Raw genomic sequence first — 19,521 nt, forward strand, 5'->3', positions numbered from 1 at the left:
GGAACTATATTCAATATACTGCTGTGAACCACAATGGAAAAGAAAATGAAAAAGATACATACACACACATAGGTATAACTGAATCACTTTGTTGTACACCAGAAACTAACACAGCACTGTAAATCAACTATACTTTTATACTAAAAAAGAACCACTCAAATCTGCGGCACCTTTCTTCCTGAGAAGACGCATCCTGTCTCCTGTGCTCTCCACTACTGGCCCTGTCTTTCCCTTTCTCCTACAATTCCATTCCCGTCTTTCTCCCCATCCGTCCCAGCCTTCAGGCTCCCTTTTCTTCTCCAGATGGGGAATATAGGCCAGTAGGGAATAGGAATTAAATATACATTATTTGTCATCTTTATTTGGCTTCCCTGATGTTTCACCTGATAAAAGAATCAGCCTGCAATGCACGAGACACAGGAGACAGAGGTTTGATCCCTGCATTGGGAAGATCCCCTGGAGAAGGAAATGGAAACCCACTCTACCACTCTTGCCTGAAAGATCCCATGGACTGAAGAGTCTGCATTACATTCTCTGCTCTTAATTCCCCATTCCCTCTTTTAAGGGTCACGGTGTATATGCACTAGACTTTTATGGGCTCTTTCTTCTTAAAAAATTATCTTAAAGAAAATTCAGAATTGAATATGACCCTCTGTTTAATCATATAAAAGGTCATGAAAATTTCTTCAATGGCAACATTTCTAAGTAATAATATATACAGGTAGCCTTCTATGTATTTAGCTAATTCATTTAAGAGTGAATTGGACAATCTAACTCTTTGGTCCTTTCTAATCCTACTATTAGACACTCAGCGATCTTATGTTTCCATTGAGATAAAAAGGGCTTAAGTAACACTTTTATTAAAGATAGAATCACAGCAGATCCAACCAAGGCTATCTTTTATAGAACAATGATTTATCATGGACAAATACCCAAACAGGCCACCAAAGAAGATAGTTACTGATGAGTTAATTCTTCAATTATGTTTATACTATTTTTGTAAACTTAAAAAAAGTTTATTAGTGGCCTGAAGCTTTTGCCCCGTTTTTATTTTGAACAATGTTGAATTTCAAGAAAATTTTCAAGAGCAGTACAAGAAATGCATGTACCTCTTTCACCCAGACTCAGGAATGACATCTTGTCACATTTGTGAACACTCTCTCCACATCCACAAATACAACTTTCTTTCTTTTTTTTCCCCTGAACCATCTAAGAATTAGCTGCAGACATTAGGGTACTTTACCTCTAAATATGTCAGTATATGTCTTCTAAGATCAAGAACATTCTCCCTCACATTCTCACAATATAACCACTACTCCAGGCAAGGGGGACACTGGAGAACACTGTGGTCAGAACTCAATGCTCTGGCACACACTGTTCTGTCTAAAAGACACCCACTCTTCTCGCATAATGAACACCTCTTCCAGGAAACTTTGTTGACCAACCAGGCTAATTGAGATGCTCCTCTCCTGTGCTTCCCAGCATCTTGTACAAAATTCCATACCACAATGCATTATAATTACTGGCTTAACTGCTTGTCTCTCCTGAGAGGATGGAAGAATCTTCCGGGCAGAGATGCAAAATCTTCCTAATACACTTATGCTGAGGACCTATTATGGTGCCTTAGCACACAGGAAACCCTCAATAAACTTTGGTTCCAACCAATTTAATTAATAAGACTGTATTCAGTAAAAATGACTAATTAAGTTGAATTCAGCTAACATTTGAAAGTGCCTCTTCCTTGCCCCCATATATGTATGCACATGAATACACCCAGAGTGTACACATTAATGTATCAGGTTCTGCACTAGGCAATGAGAAAATATCAAAATCAATTTTCTTTGGACACTATGAAAATGCAACTTAAATACTGCACGTTTATTGCCTAGTTTCCTAACTTCTAAGCAATCTTTACTTACAGTTCTTTGTTAACAGACAGTAATTACAGGATACCAGGGCAAGTGAATGCAAACCATCTTTTTACTTAGAGGTAAAACTTCCCATGTACATGTAAATTCAGATGAATCAATTACCCATAAATTTACTAAACTTTAAAATGATCTTTTTAAGTGCTTTAACAATAAGAGTTAACAAAGAAACAGTATTTCCAGAGTACACTGACATCTGACTGCAGTCATACACAGAAAAGAAAAAATTGTTGGAATAGATCGACGATGCTGCTGTTAAATAAAAACAACCTACTTAATTCCTTTTGAAAGGTCATAATCATATAAAAATTGTTTATTTCCACACTTCCGTAAGAATTTGGAAATAATGGAAAGCTAAAACCAAACTAAACACCACAAAAGGATGACACGTTTTCTAAAAATAAGGCATCTGACTCCCCAGTCTCCAAAAATCTGCAATAAGCCTCAATGAGGCAGATTAAGTTTATCCTCTTAATACCAGTGTGTTCTGCTCCATACACGGGGCTTTTTAAATACCCCTAGAGAGAATACAGACAGCCCTGTCTATGAAAGGACCCTCTGGTGTTTCAATAGGATGTAAGGAGGGATGTTATTTTGTTTTTGTTTCTTTTTTAAATTACAGCAGGCTCCACTCCCAGCAGTACAAAGAGTATAGATAAAAAAGGAAGTAGGAGGAGGAAAGAACAGACACCTGGAATGCAGGACCTAGTCTCAGAGAAGATTAATATGAGCAGATCACAGTGATGGGCAGAAATTTATCTAAATTCCAAGACAAACTAGAACAGCTACAGAAGAGCTTAGAGGGTAAAGGAAACTAAAAAAGCAAAAAAGATTTGGTATTATTTTGGCTACTGAACTCAATTACAGAATGAGGAACAAACAGAACTTAAATTATTACAGAATAATTTTACCTAATTACTACACATAATTATTACAAAAACATTTATAAACAGAACGTTTTTATGGCTAACATTTTCTGATCCTAAATGTCTTTCTCACAAGCGAACTCCACCAAACATACACTCAAATAGGATCAGAAATTCTGTAGTTATAACCAGGGAACTTTGACTTTAAATATAAAGCTTATTAATATTTCAAGTATTTAAACAGCAAACACAGTTTTCTATTTTCTAGTACTTTCTTTTTTTTTAATAGCTTACTTTTTTATTTATTTTTTTCCCATTTCTTTTTATTAGTTGGAGGCTAATTACTTTACAATATTGTAGTGGTTTTTGCCATACATTGACATGAATCAGCCATGGATTTACATGTGTTCCCCATCCCGATCCCTCCTCCCGCCTCCCTCCCCATCCCATCCCTCTGGGTCCTCCCAGTGCACCAGCCCGGAGCACTTGTCTCATGCATCCAACCTGGGCTGGTGATCTGTTTCACCCTTGATAGTATACTTGTTTCAATGCTGTTCTCTCAGGACATCCCACCCTCACCTTCTCCCACAGAGTCCCAAAGTCTGTTCTGTACATCAGTGTCTCTTTTTTTGTTTTGCATATAGGGTTATTGTTACCATCTTTTTTAATTCCATGTATATGTGTTAGTATACTGTATTGGTGTTCATCTTTCTGGCTTACTTCACTCTGTATATTGGGCTCCAGTTTCATCCATCTCATTAGAACTGATTCAAATGAATTCTTTTTAACGGCTGAGTAATATTCCATGGTGTATATGTACCACAGCTTCCTTATCCATTCATCTGCTGATGGGCATCTAGGTTGCTTCCATGTCCTGGCTATTATAAACAGTGCTGCGATGAACACTGGGGTGCACGTGTCCCTTTCAGATCTGGTTTCCTTGGTGTGTATGCCCAGAAGTGGGATTGCTGGGTCATATGGCAGTTCTATTTCCAGTTTTTTAAGGAATCTCCACAGTGCTCTCCATAGTGGCTGTACTAGTTTGCATTCCCACCAACAGTGTAAGAGGGTTCCCTTTTCTCCACACCCTCTCCAGCATTTATTGCTTATAGACTTTTGGATAGCAGCCATCCTGACTGGCGTGTAATGGTACCTCATTGAGGTTTTGATTTGCATTTCTCTGATAATGAGTGATGTTGAACATCTTTTCATGTGTTTGTTAGCCATCTGTATGTCTTCTTTGGAGAAATGTCTGTTTAGATCTTTGGCCCATTTTTTGATTGGGTCATTTATTTTTCTGGAATTAAGCTGCAGGAGTAAAAATATGGAATGCTTCATGAATTTTCATGTCATCCTTGCACAGGGGCCATGCTAATCTTCTCCGTATCATTCCAATTTTAGTATATGTGCTGCCGAAGAGAGCACTGGTTACATTTTTTAATGCTTTAATTTACCTCTATTAAGTCTGCAAAATCTCTTCTAGGAAATCCAATCTCAATATTTCAAATGGGTTTACTTAAATATTCTTAAAAAAATAAAAAACCCTTTGTGTGTGTGTGGGGGGGGATTTATTCTATATTCTGAAATTTCCTAGTTCTTTGGTGTTATTTCATGTGACTTCAACTGGCTAAGGATTAAGCTGAGGTCCTAGAGAGGGTCTCTTTCACTCTCTATTTATTCTTAAGATCTCCAAAAGTATCCCTGGTAACTTGGTGAACAGCACAGGAGGGAAGAGCCAGCAGAAGGAAATATGGACAAAAATGTCTAACACAGAATAGCTTACTTCTAATTATGTTTACAGTGTATTTTCGTTCTTCCCCACCACCAACTAGGATGAAAACTACAATAAGACTGAGATTTTCACCTGTTTTCTTCACTAATGTATCTCCTGTAATAGACCACTGCCTGAGACTTCATGAGCATCCAATGTATATTTGTTGATTTAGTTACTCAATTAATTAAAAGACAGGAAGAAAGTGCTAGAGAAGGAGACGACAACTTGGGGGTGAGAACATGGAGGACTAAACTAGGAGCCTACAAATGCAGTTCTTAGGTTTAAGTGTCAGGAACAGAAGAAAGTCATAGAATTTCAAGCAGAATGCAAAATATAACTATGGGAGGGGGCTGGGAGGAAGCTTCTAGAAGGAGGGGATATATATAGTTATGGTTGATTTGAGATGCTATATGGCAGAAACCAACACAATACTGTAAAGCAATTATCCACCAATTAAAATTTTTAAAGTGTAAAAAAATGCTTTCCTCATTATAGTAGAAAACTGCACAATCAAAAAATACTTAAAATATACATTTAACAGAAAAAAATCAAAGACTAGAAAATAATCATAATAAATTATTTGAGTTTCGGTTAATACATGTTTTCTATTTAGGAATTAATTTGTCATCTTTCATACATCCAGTCAAGTAAAGGCTAGACATCAAAACAATGAGAAAAAGTTCTCTGAAAAATACTGACAATTGAGATACTTCTATGAATTAAGTTAATATTTTCCTTTTGAAATGAAGAAAACAGCATTATTTTAATGGGAAAAAAAGTTCCAGTAGAGAATCATTTGAAGATCGTCACTTTAAACAGAAGTGCACTTATTCAGTTCCATAGAACTCCACACATTTGAAATGTCAAAGATCAAGCCAGAAGATGGTAAGCCAGAAGCAGACAGCACAACTAGCGACCTTGGATGTAAACACCATTCCCCCATAAAAACAATGGAAATCAAGAACCCACTTCCTTTAGCACAGAGCACAACTTCCTGACTTAAGGTAGCTAATGTCAGGATGCTTCTAAAAATTATCACCTTATTTTTTTAAAAAAATAGCATCAAATGAACCAAATTTGAAGAATGTGTTTTCAAATTAAAAGCTTCACACATAACATAAAGAAGAAAACTGTTATATACTTATTTGCGATTAGAAGTGAAAAGTCCAGCTTTTGAAACAGATCTTATTACTGCCATTAACATCACAAAGTAGTACTTATTAAGTCACCACTGAGTCCTATGTGACGTCTGCCAGTTTCTTAAGGCACTTAGAAACAAAATGGATGACACGTTTATGAAAGAGAATTTAAAAGTAAATGCACAGAATATTTTTAAGTTCCATATTTATGAGATATTATCTATCTTGTAAATAATCATAGGGAGTAGGTCAGGGATATGTGAAAATGATAATGCCAACATGCAATGGAAAGAATACTCCATGTTTCTGAGGTATTAAACTGAGATATACCTGGGTTCCATCACTGGGTGGGGAAGATCCCCTGGAGGAGGACCTGGCAACCCGCTCCAGTGCTCTTGCCTGAAGAATCCCACGGGCAGAGGAGCCTGGGAGGCTACAGTCCGTGGGGTCGCAGAGTCGAACACGACTGAGCAACTGAGCACAGCACAGCAAGTAACAAAGAGAGCCACATGACATTGTTTTTATCATTACTTAAGCACCAACACAAAGGAGAATCTAGAGGACAAGAAACTGTGGTGAACGAGGAGCAGATCCCCTCGCTGGGAAGGTGCGGACACTCCTCCATAGAGAGGGCAGGGGAGGGTCTGGCGTGCAGCAACAGGAGTCCAATTCCGCACGCACACCAGGCGACTTGAAAAACAGTGGGAAGGACAAGGGGGGAAAGTAGCTGGCTTTTTATCAAATGCATTACATTTCATCTTGAAACCATGACTTGCATAACAGTTACCAGAGGAGGCCAAAGGTAAAGAATATTTATTATAAATTACAAGGCTATTAATAGTCATTAGCAATAAAAAGGGGCTTTCCTCGATGATGGCTCAGCGGGTAAAGAATCTGCCTACTATGTAGGAGACCTGGGTTCAATCCGTGGGTCAAAACAATCTCATGGAGGAGGAAATGCCAACCCACTCCAGTATATTGCCTGGAGAATCCCGTGGACAGAGAAGCCTAGTGGGCTACAGTCCACGGGGTCACAAAGAATCAGAACTTAGCGACCGAACAACATGCAAGAGATATGATTCCGTCTTCTGTAAATCAGATATTCATGGGAAATCATTCTCTCAGTTAAATTCCATCCTTCTGAGATTTTCCATTTCACATCCTCTAGTTCCATTTTTGACTGAAATTCCTTCACACCACGTACTGACCCTTGGTCTTTTCAAACGATTGTGATCAGCACTACAGTGCACATGATGCTTTGAACATCACCAGTTTCAGCAAATAACAAACCAGTTTTACTATTAAAATAAATGAAAACGAACAATGGACCTAGATTGCAGAAATCTCTATTGACCACAGAATTGCCGTCAGTGACCCTAACAGCTATTTTATTATAAAAGGCTCTCGAATGACAAAATATGCAAATTATCTTTATGCAAGAAATGCACCGAATATAGTCTAAGATTCAGTGCTTAAAAATATTCATCCAACTGGGATGATTTCAGATTAAAGAAAATAAGGACTGTGTAATTATATACACTTACCTTGACAAATAGAAAGCAATCTGTGATTAGAACATAGCAATTAGTTACAAAATGCTTCACATGGATTTAATTACCCATCAGTCTACATGTAGCTTAATTACTTTTATCTCATTGCATCAGTAAAAGATTTCTGCCTAAGGCAACTGCCAGTCATATATTTATAAGGCTTCTAGACTTTACAGTGAATACATTATAACATTCAGTCAAATGTGCTAAAGTTACAGTTGCAGAGACAATCTTAATTTTGAGTCTCTAGTTTTAGTTCAGAAATGTCTCATCACTGTCTTAGAGTCAACTCTCATCCAACTTTCACATGGACAGCGTCACCTATTTGGCTGTATAATATTGTTTACTAAAACATAACTTCTGTTTATTCTAAACCTATAAGAGTCAAAAGGAAAGACCTCTAAAACCAAAACAAGTATCTCACTGTTCTGAGGCAAAGGACAGTATAGACACTATAGCCTCATGAGTAAGGTAAATACTTAAATTCAGAAAGAGGGTGACTTCTCTTTCAGGGGAGATGAAGAAAGTCCCTTCACTCAGTACTAATCTGCTGAGAAGCTTGGAAACATGTTGGCTTCATCAGATGGGAATTTCTGTGTGTGGGGCTCAGAATGGGAAGTGCTGTCTTCCATTGTTCTTGCCTTAGGAAGAGGGTTGTGCAATTCAGCCAACCACAGTTTCATTTCTAAAATCTTCGCTGATTGACTTGGTATCTTTGGGCTAGTTATTTAACTAGGATGTAAGGATAAATAATAACCATCTCACCTAACTGTTCAATTCTTTAACACAAAAATAACTAGTAGAGAGTCTGATCCGTAGCAAGGATATAACAAAATAAGTTAACACTGTTTCCTGGGAGGGATCTGTGAGGATTACATGAATTCATCAGAAAAAGAGGTCTCTTTGAAACTAAGTAGAAAAAAAATAAATTCTCCCTCCATTTTTTCTTTTTAAGGGAATATTTTTAGTGTTGGTTAGGAAATTAGATTCTTTGAGAAGTGGGAGTTTTCAAAGCTCAGGAATCTGGTGTTACGGAATTCTGGCCTCCCCCTACTTAGAACCTTTGAAGAAAAGAGCATCTCATCTGTAAAGGAAGGCACAGCTTTGGGCCAGAAGGCATATGGACATCTAGTAAGGCTTTCTTTAGGGCTCACAAGTCACTAAGTATCCCTCTGTGATTTCTGTTTTACTCAAACCAGAGTTGCTTCTGCTTAAATACATACAAAATCAACAAGAAAAGAGATTTTAAGGGCTACTGTGCTTAGGAATCACTTACAAAGCATCTTAAAAATTCAAGCAGGGTGGGTAAAATTCTACCGAAGTACACCTGGGTGATGTCTATCTAAGACTAGGTATTCTGCTGATATTGATAACCACACCTAGAGAAACACCAGGGGTTAGGCTTTGTGGGAGTATATAGCAACAACAATTAAATATATTATCAAAATTCTTTAAAAAAATCTTTTCAAGACTTTTAAAATTCCCTCCCTGAAATCAGTTAACACACTATGATTTCCTACTTCCCAATTATTGATTCCCCAAAGGATTACAGGCTCTCGATCCTTAACAAGAGTTTGCAAATACTTCTTACGTCACCATGATGAACAGGTTTCCCACTACAGTTAAACAGAGAACAGAGAGAGATAAGACAATGGCCAGATTTTATGGTTAGGTGTGGGAGCTAAAATACAGAATAAGATCTCAGTGTTTTGAGATGTATATTAAATATGTAAAGATAACCTATACTATAAAATCAATCCCCTGAAGATCTTATGGACTTTTACTCCTTTACTTGTAAACCTCAAAGTAAGCAGTACCCAGTAGTTGCTCAAAAAGCACCTGGAAGTTCTTACAGGTCACACAGTGTGTTTCATTCACTTAGGTGCTCTCAGTTCTTCATACAATGACCATCAGTTCAGTTCAGTTCAGTTCAGTCGCTCAGTTGTGTCCGACTCTTTGCGACCCCATGAATCGCAGCACGCCAGGCCTCCCTGTCCATCACCAACTCCCAGAGTTTACTCAAACTCATGCCCATCGAGTTGGTGATGCCATCCAGCCATCTCATCCTCTGTTGCCCCCTTCTCCTCCTGCCCCCATAGCACGTAATAACTACTTAACTAATATTTGCTAAAGGAAGAAAAGCAATGGGGCAGAAAGCAGGGAAATGATTCAAATATTTAACCTTTGTGGAAAGGATGCATTCTTTTTTAATAACAAAATTTTCCAATATTTCTGTAGTTAGGAAACAATTTTTTAGAAAGTGTTCTGAAGATGATTAGATCCCACAAATAACCACCACACACTACAACAAAACAAACAAACCACCCCCCCCACATCTGTACTTTAATCCTTTTGTGTAGCTTGTCCAATAGTACAGAAATAGAAAATAGTTTTTCTATTTTCTAAATAGAAAACCCAGAAATAGAAAAATAGTTTTGTTTGGAGAAAGAACAGGTTTTCTTTCTTAATTTTTACTTATACGGTAGCATAGTTGATTACCAATGCTGTGTTAGTTTCAGGGGTAGACAGAAGTGATTCAGTTATACATATACATGTATCTATTCATTTTCAAATTCTTTTCCAATTTAGGTTATTACAGATTATTGAGCAGAGTTGCCTGTGCTGTACAGTAAAGGTCCTTGTTGACTATAAATTCTAATTATAGCAGTGTATACATGTCAATCCCAAACTCTCAACCTCCCCTTCCTCCCCATGCTTCCCTCCTGGTAACCATAAATTCATTCTCTAAGTCTGTTTCTACTTTGTAAATAAGTTCTTTTTTTTTTTTTAGATTCCACATACAAGTGACATCATATGATATTTTCTAATGCCCCACGATGGCCTTTTACTAGTCAGTGACAATGAGCACATTAAAATCCTCTGTATTGTTTGTAAAGTGGGCACAGCAACGTTGGATTGTGACAAGTCAATGATGGCAAATTTTCCAGTAAAGAACTCAACAGAGGACCTAAAGCCAGCAAGGCCAACTACCTTGTATAGTTACTCCTCTAAATTGAAGAGGCTTCAAAGATGAATTATCACGAGAAACACACACACAAATATACATCCCTGGGTATCAGTACAGCACAGATGCTCAGTACGTTACAGGAGCTTTTGAGTCAGCCTGGTTTAGAATTCTGGCTCTACCATTTGCCAGCTGGGTAGGAGATGCAGGTTCGATCCCTGGGTTGGGAAGATTCCCTGGAGAAGGAAATGGCAACCCACTCCAGTATTCATGCCTCGAGAATCCCATGGACAAGGAGGAGCCTGGTGGGCTACAGTCGATGGGGTCACAAAGGAGTTGGACATGACTTAGCAACTAAACAACAAGAAAGCCTTGGGTAAAGTCAACTCCATAACTCAGAGCACAAGTTTCCTCAGGTGTGAGATGAAGATAATTATACCCACACCTCACAGGGGAGATATAAAGATAAACAAAATAATCCATACAAAGCAATTCCCACTCTGGCTGCCACAGAGTAGACAACAAATACTAGAAACGTTACTATTATGTGAAACACCAAAGTAACACGGCCGTCTGGGTCCATTTCAGGTCTCAATGCGGGCTTTGTTTGCTGGATCAGGGGCCATTGCCTTTGGAAATTGGAAATGACAATATGTTTACGAAGGCATTTGAGTTACTCTGAATTTCCATTTGGAGAAGAAAACTACTTATTTGACAGTCGAGTTACAATAAAAAGGATAATTGTGGCACAGTCTGTTCAGACCTATATGCAGAAATGGCCCCATTTGCAAATGGAACTACCCAAGCACAGAAATAGAGCTTGATGCTGGGCTTTAAAAACAATAAAGTTAATTAAAAGAAAAAAAATACTTTTTATAGAGTTCAAAAGCAAGTTAATTTTTCTCAAATTCACGTTGATAGTGTTAACAGTCAAGGAATTAAGAAAGCAATGAAATAAGTGCTTAGAACCACTTCAACTGACTTCTCTTAAATAGCTTTCATTAGTTTGGTTTGAGTCTGCTTTTTAACACATGAAGTGCTCTTAAAATTAGATTTGTTGTTTTAATGCAGCTTTTCCTGGCACTTTTTGGTCAAGAAAGAAGTCCAGAAATTACTGACACTTTTGATCTGGAAAATCCAAACCAACTTGATAAATTTTTTTGAAAAGGAACTTTATGAAGACGAGTTAAAATTAGAGAAGAAAAGAAAATACAGTTTTAGAATATTTAAACAAGTACTTACATCATAAGCCAGGAGCTGACACCTTTTTTATTTTTATTTTTAATAAAAGTGCACTAAATCTCTAGGCTTTCTTCCTTGTATATTTTCTGGTCCAAATGGGATGGGAGACACTGACATGAGTTGGTCCTTGCATGATGTGTGGGAAGGGGCCATCAGCAGCCCTCCTGCCCATGGAGAACACAGGTGCCAGTGACTACTGAGGTGGACAGGGGTAGATTTTCAGTGAGGGCTGGTGTGAGCCAGCAAAAATTAAAAATAATAAATCTGGCACATGCCCTGCCTGCTACAAATCAAACCCCAAGACCCTATTTTGGTGATTATGAATGCTAAAGAAAGGCCAAATACAAAGCAAAAATCACTGCTACTGACATCAAAATATACAGAAAGACTATTAAAAAACAGGATTAAGATTAAACAGGAAACATCCAATCTGCTATCATTCCTTCCTTGTGAGTAACTGCCCCTGTCAGAACATCCCCATCCCACTGTCTTCTTGACTGTATCTTACTTTCCCTACTGTGGCTCTGGATGAAGACCATCTCTGCTCCTTGGGACTCTCTCCTCCATCTTTTCCTACACTGGTAACTAGTATCCTTGCCCTCAAGTTAGCCTTTAATACCAGAAAGAATGGGATAATATCTCTATGTGCCCTCACCCCAAGAAAACCAGGAGTATCCCCAAAGAAAATCCAACAAATGAGCGGTTGCGTGTATTAAAGCTATATGTTGTCACCATCCTCACAGGAAGGCCATTTCACTAAGCTGGGGCCTTTAAGTGAGGATCTTTCCAGGGTCTACTGGGAATCCTCCTTATTACCTGGGAGCTAGCAAGATTTATTCAATAAATGTCAGAAGAAGGAGAAGCTAAATCTACACTGTAAAAGGTTAAAATTAGGCAGAGGAGGAGGCATTAGTTCCTCTTACAAAATGGAATCAATGCTGGCTGTCTTCTGCAGATAATAACTTCAAGCTCATATGCAACTGAAAACAGCATCTCAGATGTATTATAAGTCCAGGTCTCTAGCTCATATGTATCTTGGGTTGAATAGATTTTTGTATGGAAAAGGTCCATAATTTTTTTCAATTCCAGGTTTTGCACATGTAACTCTTAAAATAGGGAAACCTCAGGGGCAGTCTATGGTGGGAGAAAGGATTTTAAATGAAGCTCTTTCAGTACTATTTACCTTTAAATAAGTCACTTGACTTTGCTGGCTCTTACTTTCTTCATCTGGAAAATAAAGAAATTAAGATAGGCTACTTAGCTCAAATCTTCTGGGTTAGAGATTGCCTTTGACATGGTGGAAGTTATGGATCCCTTTCCAGAAATAAGCCACATATTTAGCTTGCTATTTCAGGGGATTCAAAGATGCCTGAAAGCACATGTGTGGAAGAATTCTTCAATTATGTATTAAAAATGTGATGCTAGAGACCATAAACATAATAAACCATTAAAAAAATTAAGATACACAATTTTTACCACTACAAAATCAGCTGCCTAACATCCACACTAAATAACTGTCAAGCAACTACTTGAAATATATAAATTTAAAAGAGCTCTGAAATTACCAGACTGTCCATGGTACCCACACACACCCATACTTTCTACTAGTTGTAAATAATCACTTTATCAACCAAGGATGGCCACTAATGACTGGAAAGTGACTTAAGTAATACAAGAGTCATAATTTCTCACCAACTAGAAACTTTCAAAGCTCTCACCAAACATTAATGAAGTAGTTGGATGAACTAAAATAACTTGCTTTCAGAAATAGTCATTACCCTTTTACATCAAATGCAGGCTGTTCACTTAGACAGAGAGAGTAAGAGTGGTTATGAAGACAGCATCTCAATTATCAACAGTCAGATGAGACAGTTAATAAAAAATCTTCTAAGATTTTCTTAAAAATTCACAGAACTCATTTTTATATTCAGCAAAGCTCTTATTAAAGAGAACAAATTTTATCATGACTACTCAAGACAGTAATATAATTAAAGATAGACAGTTCTTCCAAGTTTAACCTAGAAGACATCATTCTCAAAGGCAAAAAAAAAAAAAATAAAAGTGTTATTCCTGGTTAAGTGTTACTGGATGGTTTCTAATAAATAACCATCATTCAGGCTTATCAGCTACCAAGGCAAATAGAAAATAGTAAAGCAAAAGGGCACATCCCTCCTTCAGGAAACCAAGGACGTGACTCCCAGAGTATCCTTTAAGTTGCAGAATTCTAGAGTTTAGGACATATCTTCTTGTACAACATAGGTCAAAAATTTGATTTTCCACTTATCTTTGTTACTGTGGATAAAAATCAATGAAAAAGTAATATTAATGCAAAATAGGTGTACTCCTATTGAATTATTAATAGGCAATACAACTGTAAATGTTTTTGTTCATCATTCTTCACTGCCCTTGCAAACAATTTCAAAATGGAAGGTGCTGAAGCATGAAGATTGTTTGCAGCCATTGCTTTTTGAAATCACAGTGCTGGGAATTGGTGGAATTCTAGCTTCCTTGGGTTATTATCAGACATTGTGAACTTTTCTTTGAAAGTAAACTATAAATTCACAAGGGGGTCCCTTGTCTTCAATCAAGGAAATGTTTAAAGCAACCCCCATCTGCCATTTTAATGTATTCTTCTCAAAGACTGCCATAAATATTTAATATAAGAAAGGCACTGTTTAAACACAATGAATAGCTTATGAAATTAAAGTTGGCTGACAGATTACACTATGTACATAATACACTGTAAATAGTGACAAAGAAAATATAAGACGCATTACTAACCTTCTCTTGTTTCTCTTGACATTTCTTAAGGAATATGCAAAAGACACTTCAATATGAAGGTCAGTTTAATTGACATCAAAGAGTGACGAACTCTATAGAACCATTCTATTCTTGACTGTATGTAACAGTGATATATCACCTCATGGAATAGATACCACACATGTTTTTCCATTTCTCAAGAAGTTTCACTTAGCCTGCTAACCACTTTCATGAATGAGAATTAGGAAGGGTACTGTGTATCTAGTCCTTAGTTTCCTGGCTTCAAACAGGAATCAATACCTAACATAGACCTTCCTATGGAAGACATTCAATATTTATGAAATGAGTACACAGTTATTACCAGGTACAATTATGTACTGTACTCAAAATTTCTAAGAATAGGTTCCTCTTTTTCTTTCTGGTACTAATACAGTGACCAGCCTGCTTCCACTCTTATTGATACTCATTTATTCTTACTCTGTTCACAGAAATGGGGGACAGCTGGTACCTCTTCTTATAACTCACTCACTTGATTCTTCTGTGTAAATCAAACCATTTGAATTTTTAAAAATTTTTCTCAGAGGTCTCTTTTTCTAACCCATTTTCCCTGAATTTCCCCAGAGACTAACAGAAGAATTATTTCTCAATACTTATATATCAAATAGTTTGCCCCAAAATAATATTAACTCTTATAAGAACAACATATCCTTGGCATAATCTAAATGAGCTGCCCAGAGCCCCAAACCCCCAGCACCCCAAGCAGGGTGAGTGCTAAACCTCAATTCTTTATGGAAACAATTACACAAGCTCAACATACTAATACACCTATTGATGTTTTAGACCAAATCTTCTACAGTTAATTCAGAGTCTTCCATTCCGTTAACACCACCAGTTTCTCCCATACTCATGTCATACATCAACACCTTCTGTATGCTTTTCATTCTATTTACTAAATAAAGTGCAATAATGTTCCAGTTTAATGATATCATCTGTGGGAAACCATCCACAGGCTAAATATTAATAGACCATTGAAGGATATCTTTTAATATGTTTGAGTTCATCTTCCTAACATTCTTATGGAAAATATATATTGGAATTTGTCAAAATTTTTATTGATGCCTGAATAATCAACATTAATTTCTTTTCACATTTTCGGCTGGGCCATCCCTATCATAAAAGAGAGAAAATTAATTGGAAGTATTCTTCAAGATGCCATAGTATTTACCAACCCATATCACTGGTTTAACACTAGAACCTCAAAATTGGCTGAGGTTCTAGTATCTTTACAATTCTTATTTATTGATGTGTATACTTAAAAGATAATTACTATATATAATGGAATGTAAGACACCAACAATATAAAATACACTGTTTTTGTTATATGTCAATTGTGTATCAATAAAACTGGGAAGAAATAAAATACACTTTGTAAAATGTAGTTCTAAACAAAAAAGCTACCATAAAATGTTTCCAAATAATTACAAAATTTCCTCCTTTATAAAATATATCTTTATTTAGGTGTAAAATGATATATAAATGCATCCTCACTTCAAAGTAAAAATCAATGTACCCTAAAATTTACTAAACAGGGTACTGTGGATTTTAGCTCTTGCAACATTGTATTCTATAGTAAGTACATCTTAGAATATCAGTAATGTAGTACTTACAATGTAAGCTAGAGAGCTAACCATCTAACAAGTCAGTGTGCTAATAACCAGCTTTCTCTATTAGAATTCTGAACACTTTAAATACCTAAGTTTATATGTTCATGCTTTTCTCCTCTAAATACCTTTTAAAAATGACAGTATCATTTTTATAAGTGCTACTTTGCATAATAGAACATTTTTGAGTCAAATACCATCCCACCTAATAAATATTCTGGTTCCTAATGCTTAAGACCTATACCTTAAATATAAGTTGTGCTATACATTATTTTTAATATATCAGTTCAAATGTATGCAGATGCAGCTGAACTTACAAACCATTTGATAAATGATGGAAATTTCTGTGCATTATTTAGACTTACTGAAATAACCTATTTTTGTAATGAACAAAAGCTTCCAAAGGGATAGTTTTTGGGTGAATAAAGTCAAGCCATAAAATTCAACTCTCGTTTCTCTATTCTCATCCCAGTCTTCAGTCAGATCTTGCAAACTGCAGACTATTTTTCTGGGTGAAAAAGCTTGTAGCTGTTTGACTCAAATAATTAAAAAATAGTATTGAATGCAATACACAGGGAAATGAAGGAACCCTCAGTTTAACCTCGCCACTTTTTCACTATAGACGTTTGCCTGTCATCCTTCCCAAAACAGTACATACGCACACACGACTAGATGTTACTAGATTATTACGTAAGAATGAAAATCTTCATTTCCATACTGTCTCCTCTCTCTGACTCCAGTATTTCTCAGGTGAGATCATTGCCTTGTTAAGTTCTTCCTTCACCCCTACTCAGACATCCCAGAAATAAGAATACTGAAGAGGGTCAGGAAAGAAAAACTTCAAAACCACAATTTCTTTATAGCTGAAAACACACAAAAAAATTTACAGTGCTTCCTTTTATGTCAGTATTTTGAGTATGTGATTCATTATGGAACATGAAGCCGATCCTTTGAATGTTGACGGGGTGATGGTCTATTCAAATATAAAGCTTGTTCCCCAAGTAGCACAGGAGGATCGACAGGAGGAGTTTGACGTGACTCCTCTCTGCGTTGGCTCAGAATGCATGCCCTTATCGCAAAACCAGGTGGAACTTTCCTCAAATGTCCTTTTATATTTTATTCAAAATATCCTATGCTTTTAAGTACTACAGCTCTGGAAAATCTATCCGAGGTACTTCATTCACAGTTAACAGCATACAAATAATATATTAAGGCTTATAAAGTAAGTGCAAATCAGGCCTGGCATCTCCCAGGATAAGAGGAATGTTTGACTTATTTTTCCTTCTTAGAACAAGGAAATAGTGGAGGTATCTGCAGATATTGAGAAACAAGTCAGAGGGTTTACATTCTCAACACAGCACACACTCAACTCATTTTACTGTTTTGGCCATGCGTGAAGAATGGAAACTAGACAAAGTGAAGCTGAAATCTATGAGGAGTTACTTCAACAGGGGGTGAAATGAAATCATTCTCAGTAGTCACTGCTGGTTGTTACAAGATAATAACGTGTGACATCAAGACACAGATCTGGTCCACAGAGTAAGGACAACTCTTCTCTGAGTATAAAAGCTAGGATGGGCCACGGGGTCACTATACTTAACACTCTGAGATCAGGTTCAGGGTTAAGCAACAAGTAAAGATTCCTAATAAAAGCACCTTTGTCTCCTTTCGTTTAATTTAAAATTACTCTGAGAACTTCGCTAGCAGTCCAGGGGGTAAGACGCGGCGCTCCTGTGGCAGGGGGCACAGGTACCGTCCATGGTCGGGAGGATCCTGCCTGCTGCTTGGCATGGCCAAAAACAAAGGAACAAAAAATTACTCTTTAACATCAACTTTAAACAGACCTGGAGGGCTATGGCCAGTCACTTAAGCTCTCTGAGCCTTAAATTCTTGATATTAATATGATAGGGTAACAACTTGTCTTGCTGGGTGTTGTTTAGATCATTTATGTAAAACATATAACACAGAGACTGGATCCAATCACCACTAAATAAATGGAGGCTATTTTTATTATTATCATTATACTTAATAAGAAAATTTTAAGAAGGAAACCTTCAGTTGTGTAGGTATGAGAAGGATTTTAAGATAACCATCTGAATCTCAAGGAAGAGAGGCACTTAGCGTTTGGTTTGTATTATTAAAATAACATTACCTCCTGACTGTCATATTCCCAAATTAAGAGTCAGTATTCATTTTAAGTAAAACTCTCAATATTGTAATAAATCTACTAAACTAAGAGTATACAAATGATAAATTCACAGGTCCACAATTTTTGAAGCGTATTTTCATTTTAAGCACTTTCTTGCACATACTGTTCACTAAAAATTGAAAAATTAGCATCATTATTTGAAAATTAACTAAAAAAAATCAACTAAACAGAAGTGTGGATGATAATACATAAAATAATCCTAAAGATAAAGATAATTTAGGCTTAGTCACTTCTGTATATAGTAGACAAAGAACCCAATTCTTTGAAACTTTTTAAGACTTAATATCTTGGAAATATGACAAAGGAAAGTCAGAATCAAAAAATGGCATTGAAATCTAAAATTTTCTATAACCAAGACAAAAATTACCCATATTTCAACATGCCAATCAAGCATGAATCAAACATATTCCATTCACTTTATAGACTTTGATATCTACTGTTACCTCATGTTGGAGTTGTCTTTTCCCAGAGTGAACTCAAACCTTTACCTTGAATCCAGGCATCACTTCTCATTGACAGGCCTACCGTTCTAGGTCTAGTCCTAAAAATGGTATCACTCTTCAAGTTTTAAGTCTAGACCCTGCCTTTTGCCTTTATCTGTCACTGAAATACAGGCATGATAAGTTTAGTCTGGCACCCTAATGAGATGCTTCAGTGTTAACTGAGAATTGATACTATTCAAGTTCCTAGTTGTAAGTAACAGCAGCAGACTAGGGAGAAAAGGGAGTTTATTAACAGTATACTGAGAATTAGGCTCAGTACTAAGCTCCCGGGAACAACATATGACACGATACAAAACAGGCTGAAGGAGAACATCAGTGCTTCCGCTGCACCAAGAATCCAAGCCTGCAAACGTGGCCACTCCCAAGCGCAGACGGCTGCTCCATCTCTATGGCTAGCAAAAATGGACTACAGGTGGAGCCTCTGTCTTCAAGTTGCTCATTTCGGAATTTAGCTTTCTTGGTGGAATCGAGGTCATGCTCTAGTGCCCTAGGGCACAGGAGGTTGGTTTTCTGAGCTCCATCCTGGGGAAGTGGTTCTCCAAGGTTGGAAACATCCCAGATTACACCCAAGAAAGTTCAAAAGGTACTGGGTGGCCAGCAAACACAACTAATGCCAACAGGATGAAGTTATAAATTGCTAAGACCAAATAAACAGCCTCACAAAGAAGAAAGTGAAGAGCTTTCCTCCCTACATCGTGGAAAAGAGAATGTTTTAAAACAAGTAATTATATCAAATACAGCAAACAAATATGGTCTGGCTCAAGTAGTATCTTCAAGCATGATTGAAGTCCATTATAAACAGAGGAAGAAAATCTGCAGTGTTTCAAATTGTCTGGTGCCAACATTTCCAATACATATTAGTCACCCTCACCCTTTTCAAATTGTACAGGCACAGCTGATGCTTCACGCCCTTTACTGATTTAT

The 19,521-nt window shown here is 36.9% G+C and overlaps 1 protein-coding gene and 1 non-coding gene across 5 annotated transcripts in view; both read right to left on the minus strand.

Annotated features, from left to right (window-relative positions):
* CDKAL1 (CDK5 regulatory subunit associated protein 1 like 1) overlaps positions 1–19,521 on the minus strand; it is a 576,202-nt gene that overhangs the window by 237,548 nt on the left and 319,133 nt on the right. The gene's annotated exons all lie outside the window — the stretch shown is intronic.
* LOC136151968 (U6 spliceosomal RNA) lies at positions 4,113–4,219 on the minus strand. Its single transcript, XR_010660130.1, has one exon. It is a non-coding gene; the product is annotated as a U6 spliceosomal RNA (small nuclear RNA).

The sequence above is a fragment of the Muntiacus reevesi genome, chromosome 20 (assembly GCF_963930625.1).
Source record: "Muntiacus reevesi chromosome 20, mMunRee1.1, whole genome shotgun sequence".
Classification (NCBI taxonomy): Eukaryota; Metazoa; Chordata; class Mammalia; order Artiodactyla; family Cervidae; genus Muntiacus; species Muntiacus reevesi.